This window comes from Vicia villosa, unplaced genomic scaffold (genome assembly GCF_029867415.1).
Source record: "Vicia villosa cultivar HV-30 ecotype Madison, WI unplaced genomic scaffold, Vvil1.0 ctg.003417F_1_1, whole genome shotgun sequence".
Classification (NCBI taxonomy): domain Eukaryota; kingdom Viridiplantae; phylum Streptophyta; class Magnoliopsida; order Fabales; family Fabaceae; genus Vicia; species Vicia villosa.
This window is the reverse complement of record NW_026706201.1, coordinates 20,466-27,686: the sequence shown is the minus strand read 5'-3', so window position 1 is coordinate 27,686 and position 7,221 is coordinate 20,466.

Here is a 7,221-nt window from a genome sequence, read left to right as displayed (position 1 = left end):
GCAAACAGAATTTTAAGACATGATTGAGATTTTGAAGAGGGGGACTCGCCTTGTTGCCAAGTGCCTACGTACCTCCTTAGGGAGGATCAGAGTCTACGTAGTTCGGGAAGGGTTGTACGCCATTTAGAGTTGGAATTTGATTTGATATGGTTTTTTAGAGGCTTTTTGGTCAGCCTATCGCAGTTTGGGTTTGTAATTGTAGTTTTGAATGGAATTTAGAATTATTAGGATTTAGGGCGTACAACCCTGATTTGGCACTATTAACCGCGATAATCGATTGATTCAATTACCATAGTTAAAAGATTTGAAATTTGCATCACTACCAATTTTAATCGATTGATTCGATTATCACCAATAATGAATTAAGGTATATTTTAATAATTTTTATAGAATTTTTAGATGCATTGTTACCCCTCGTAATCGATTGATTCGATTAAAAAGAATAATAAATTAAATTGAAGGGAAGACGGTTAATCATCACAACTAATAAAATAGTTGCAACCATTTAATCGAATATAATTTAATTGGCATATTAATTAAATAAACATTTTAATTAAAATTTATTGTTGACCATAGCGATTAATTGATTTAATCGGAACGAACAACAAATTAGAGTTTTTAATATAATTATTACATATTAATTTTATTAGAAAAATAATTATAATACAATTAATATATATTGAAAATATGTATCTCAGTTAAAATAAACAAAACAATTAAAATTTATTAATTTCATTGAGACTTTTATCCAGTGTGATTATATTGAGGGTGTATGATATGGGGCCTTGAATCAGGAGCGTGAGATCTAAACCTAGTGAAGATTAAAGGCCAGATTTAAGGGGTGCATGGTGCTCTGTGTGCAGGTGTATGCACTGGATCACATAACATTTCACAGAAAAATAATATGTTGGAGGGAGGGCTCAAACCTGCGACCCTCCACTCCCAAACGCGTCTCACAACCAACCAGCCAAGCCAAGCGCTTTGTTTAGTATACGCTTTCAGTAAAACAAATAAGACAAAAGGTTCTAAATGGTAAAGCACGCGCGCGAGATTCAAACGAACCACTGGGGTACTGCCACGCAGTCGTCTTCTTCACAGATTTCACATAGAGTCTGCAAATTTAGCTACGAGATTGCTACGGCTTTGCTCGTAGCAAATCAAATACGAAAATAGCGAACAGAACATACACTCACATAAATCTTTCGCGACCCTTGAAATTGTCTCGTTTAAGCCATGCGAATCCACTTATATATTCAATTTATCTCAATTTTACACTTACAGAAAAACCCCAATTAAAACCCTAAAAAACCTTACACGGCCGTTAATGGTGACACACGAACAAACCACCCAAACTTGAATTCAATCATTCAGAAACGTTCACAAACATCATATGAATTATAATATACTGCCAATGATCATTGAGAATGCATATATTGGTCGGATCGAGAAGGTTTTTAAAACGACTCACCTTGACAAATATGAGGTAATTCTGGGGGTGCTGAGGCAGAGAAATGATCCACACACGTTCCAAATCCCTTGCAGAAGCTTTTGAAACCTTTTATTCTTGTTGAAAGCTTCAAATTCTCCAAAACCGAATTGATGTTCTTGAAGCTTTTTTTTTGGTTCTTGCACTCTTGCCTCTGATCAGAATTTTTCGCCTCAACCCTTGTGCCTTGTGTTTAGTACTTATAGGAGATGCAATTTAGGTCAAAAAAAGAATCAAAAAAGCCTTTGAATCAAATCTTTCCATTGTTGAGAAAATTTGATTTTTCTTGAATAAAAATCTTTCTATTTTGGTCATGATTTGCATTTGGTCTTTCCATATTGATTATGCACGAAATTAACAATATATTTTGCCATTAATACTGATTGAAATTGGCCCCTATGAATATTGTATCATAATATTTGATTTTATACTTAATTAAATCATAAAAATGAAATAAAAAATATATTAAATCAATTAATTTGATAAATTTCGTGCCCTTTTGTTTTGGACAAGATAATGGCTTGTGGATCAAGTTTGTACCATAAAATCATAGGCCCATTTGCAAAATTTCTCCTTTTGAACCCTCCTTTTTCACATTTGGTCCCTCAAAATCACCTAACTTTGATCAAGCATATCTCACTCAATTTTTAAGTTATGAGGGAGATCTAATACTTTTTAGAAACCTCAAGAGGTCCTCTACAAGCCACTTTGGAACATATTTCTCATTTGAAGCTTTTATCTTGATCATATCTCTTCTGGGAAAAAACTACTTTTGAAGGATGCCTGAAAAATGACCTGTAATCTTTTGCCTCGTATCTTCTAAATGAAGCATTTCTAGCCTTGGCTTGTGAGACACAAAGTTGTGGAGAATCCAATTTTCTTCAAGATAGGCTTTGAGTGGGGAATTTTTGATGTTCCATGTGAAAGTTATGCCCAGTCAAAGTTGGGTTGACTTTCTCCTAAGAAACCCTAATTTGAACCATTTCATGTTTGTTCATTTTTGAGTTTCTATTAATGGAATCATGATCAATTCTTGATCAAATGATGGTTATGCACTCCATACTTGATGTTTGCCCAATGATTAAGGTTTGGATCATGCCTTGATTGTAATTGACCTTTCAATTTGGATCAGTTGACTGTGAATTATCTGGATTATGTGAATGAGCCATGCTTTGAGATTTGAGCCTTGCTTTTGTTATGAGAAAAGTATGGGAGGTAAATTTTGGGGTATGACAGCTGCCCCTATTTAATTACCTTTGATTGAATGGAGTGAGAATACGCAGTTCTCACGTCTTTTGATCGAAGAGTTATTAAATAATGGAAGACCCCTTGAATTTGCCTTGTACCCGGTAGTGGAGAAGGATGCCTTGTTAAAGTAGTTACCTTACTTATGGCGCTAGCAGGGGTTTGCAGCTTATGGGTAACTCACTTACTATAATTCTAGTAAGTCGTCGCGGTTGGTATACCCATTCACTATCGTAGTTGGAATAAGTCTGTCGCAGATGGTATGACCCACTTACTATAGCTCTAGTAAGTCGTCGTAGTTAGCCATACCTGCTTACTATCGTAGTTGGAGTGAGTTTATCGTAGATGGTAAGGTCCACTTACTTTTCAGTAAGTCGTCGCAGTTGACCGTACCTACTCACTATCGTAGTTGGTGTAAGCTTATCGTAGATGGTAGGGCCCACTTACTGTCAGTCTAGTAAGTCGTCGCAGTTAGCCGTACCTGCTTACTATCGTAGTTGGAGTAAGTCTGTCGCAGATGGTATGACCCACTTACTATAGCTCTAGTAAGTCGTCGCAGTTAGCCATACCTGCTTACTATCGTAGTTGGAGTGAGTTTATCGTAGATGGTAAGGTCCACTTACTTTTTAGTAAGTCGTCGCAGTTGACCGTACCTACTCACTATCGTAGTTGGAGTAAGCTTATCGTAGATGGTAGGGCCCACTTACTGTCAGTCTAGTAAGTCGTCGCAGTTAGCCGTACCTGCTTACTATCGTAGTTGGAGTGAGCTTATCGTAGATGGTAAGGTCCACTTACTTTTCAGTAAGTCGTCGCAGTTGACCGTACCTACTCACTATCGTAGTTGGAGTAAGCTTATCGTAGATGGTAGGGCCCACTTACTATCAGTCTAGTAAGTCGTCGCAGTTAGCCGTACCTGCTTACTATCGTAGTTGGATTAACCCCAAAAGGGTTATTTGTCTTGATGCGGGCGAGTTACGTGTATAAAAGGTTATCTTGCAAATGTGTATGCTTATGATTTTGTTATTTGTATGATGAATGTTTGTATGCGAATGCAGGTCATGTGAATGTTTTGTATGTAAATGCGATGTGTATGAGTGTTTATGTAAGTGAATATGTAAGTATGATGACTATGGGGTACTATCTTTTGTCACCAATTGGAATTTGTTTAAGATCTTTCGAGCAACTTTACGGGTCTTGACTCAGATCGCCCGGGGCTAGTATGTTGGAATGTGGCGGTGTTTTTTTTTTAGGGTTTATCAGATCATCAGGCGTATATTGGCTGCCGGAGGTATCGTGGTTTTATCCCCTTTATTTCAGTCTAATGATTTGTAAGTTTCCTGTTTTAAATTCGAAGTTTAAAGTTTATGAGAAATAAATTATTCTTTGCACTTGGTATTGAAATGATGAAAAGATAAGTATGAAAGTGAAAAGCTTTTATTGATTATTGCCTTAAATTGGCGAATGTACAAAGGGTATGAGAGAAAGAAAAATGACAAATAGAAATGACATTAATACTGCTATTGCTCTTTTTTTTGCTATCGAGGGCCCCAGTAATCCTTTGACTTCGGAAGTTGATGATTGCTCGATTTCCTATCCTTTACGAATTGTCTTGGGCTCGTAGCTTGGAGCCTTATCCCTGCTAGGCATAGTACCTCTTGACTGCATCTGAATTGATTGGGTGCGATAGCTCATCCCCATCCATTGTAGTGAGGACTAATGCCCCTCCCGAGAACACCGTTTTTACAATGTATGGACCTTCGTAGTTAGGTGTCCATTTTCCACGGGCGTCGAGTCGAGGTAACAGTATCTTCTTGAGGACAATGTCACCTTCTTTGTAGGTTCGAGGTCGGACCTTCTTATCGAACGCTTTTTTCATCCTCTTCTGATAGAGTTGTCCATGACACAAAGCTGTCAGTCGCTTTTCTTCAATGAGATTAAGCTGATCGAAACGAGTTTTTACCCATTCCGATTCTTCTAACTTTGTGTCAGTTATGACTCTTAATGACGGGATCTCCACTTCGATTGGGAGGACAGCTTCCATACCGTAGACTAGGGAGAAGGGAGTTGCCCCTGTAGATGTACGCACCGAGGTTCTGTAACCGTGTAGGGCGAAGGGCAGCATTTCGTGCCAATCCTTGTATGTTTTCACCATCTTTTGTATTATTTTTTTGATATTTTTGTTTGCAGCTTCGACAGCGCCGTTCATTTTAGGCCTGTATGGTGAAGAATTGTGGTGTTCAATCTTGAATTCCTCGCACAGCTCCCTCATCATGTTATTGTTCAGATTTGACCCATTATCGGTGATAATCCTGCTTGGAACCCCATACCGACATATGATATTATGCTTGATGAACCGAGTGACTACTTGTCTTGTTACGTTGGTGTAAGAGGCAGCTTCGACCCATTTGGTAAAGTAGTCTATGGCGACTAATATAAATCGGTGTCCGTTCGAAGCTTTAGGTTCTATCATCCCTATCATGTCGATTCCCCACATTGCAAATGGCCATGGTGAACTCAGAACGTTCAACGGGTTTGGTGGTACGTGCACCTTGTCAGCGTAGATTTGGCACTTGTGACAGGTCCTTGCATATTGGAAACAGTCGGCCTCCATTGTTAACCAGTAATACCCTGCCCGCAGTATCTTTCTAGCCATTGAATGTCCGTTTGCATGAGTTCCGAAGGTTCCTTCATGTACCTCCCTGATAATTTCATTGGCCTCGTTTTTATCTACACACCTCAATAACACTGAATCATAGTTCCTTTTGTATAGGATGCTTCCGCTTAAGAAGAACTTGGATGCAAGTCTCCTCAGTGTCTTTTTATCAATTGTTGAGGCATTCTCCGGGTATTCTTGTTTTTCCAGGTACTCTTTAATGTCGTGGTACCATGGTTTGTTGTCAGACTGTTCCTCGATCGTGAGACAATAGGCAGGCTCGTCGAAGTGCCTAACGGTTATTCGTGGTTCATGGTTTGGCCAGGTCACTTTGAACATAGAGGAAAGCGTTGCTAGTGCATCGGCTATTTGATTTTCTTCCCTCGGGATATGAGTAAAGGTGATAGTATCAAATTCAGCTGTCAACTCCAGTATAAGGTCTCGGTATGGGATTAGCTTTGCATCTCGAGTGTCCCACTCTTTGTTGACCTGATGGATTACCAATGCTGAGTCTCCGTATACATCAAGGAGTTTGATTCTTAGGTCGATTGCAGCTTCTAACCCCAATATGCATGCTTCGTATTCTGCAATGTTGTTGGTACAGTCGAAACATAGTCTTGCAGTGAAGGGTAAGTGTCGGTCATCGGGAGATGTCAATACTGCCCCTATGCCATGTCCTAGTGCATTTGAAGCACCGTCGAACATGAGTTTCCATACCAAACCCGGTTCGGGTCCCTCATCGGGTCCCGGTATTTCATAGTCTCTTACTAGCATAATATCCTCGTCTGGGAAGTCGAACTTCATAGATTGGTATTCCTCGAGTGGTTGGTGGGCAAGATGTTCTGCCAAGACACTCCCTTTTATTGCTTTTTGAGTTACATACTGTATGTCGTATTCGGACAACAACATTTGCCATCTTGCAATTCTACCCGTGAGAGCCTGTTTTTCGAACACGTATTTCAAAGGATCCATTCTCGATATCAGCCATGTGGAGTGGTTCAGCATATATTGCCTTAGACGTTTGGAGGCCCATGCTAGGGCGCAACATGTCTTTTCCAATGGTGAATACCGAGACTCGCAATCCGTGAATTTCTTACTGAGGTAGTAAATAGCGTGTTCTTTCCTGCCTGTTTCATCTTGTTGCCCCAGTACACACCCCATAGACCTTTCGAGTACTGTGAGGTACATGATTAGTGGCCTTCCGGGTACAGGAGGTAAGAGTATAGGTGGTTCTTGTAAGTAGTTCTTTATGGTTTCGAAGGCTACTTGACAATCATCATTCCACTTGATAGGTTGATCTTTCCTGAGTAGTTTGAATATAGGCTCGCATGTAGCTGTTAGATGTGAAATGAACCTTGAGATGTAATTCAATCGACCCAGGAAACCTCGTACCTCTTTTTCTGTTTTTGGAACGGGCATCGCTTGTATGGCTTTTACTTTATCGGGATCAACCTCTATACCTCGTTGGCTTACAATGAATCCCAACAGCTTTCCCGATCTTACACCAAACGTACACTTGTTCGGGTTTAACCTTAGCTTGTACTTCTTTAGACGTTCAAACAGCTTATGTAGATTTGTAATATGTTCTTCTTCAGTGCGAGACTTGGCAATCATATCATCTACATATACTTCGACCTCTTTATGGATCATATCATGGAATAATGTGACCATGGCTCTTTGATATGTTGCCCCTGCATTTCTCAACCCGAATGGCATTACTTTGTAGCAAAAAGTGCCCCAAGAGGTCATGAAGGTAGTCTTTTCCATATCCTCGGGAGCCATCTTAATCTGATTATACCCGGAGAAACCATCCATAAAAGAGAACACTGAAGCTTGT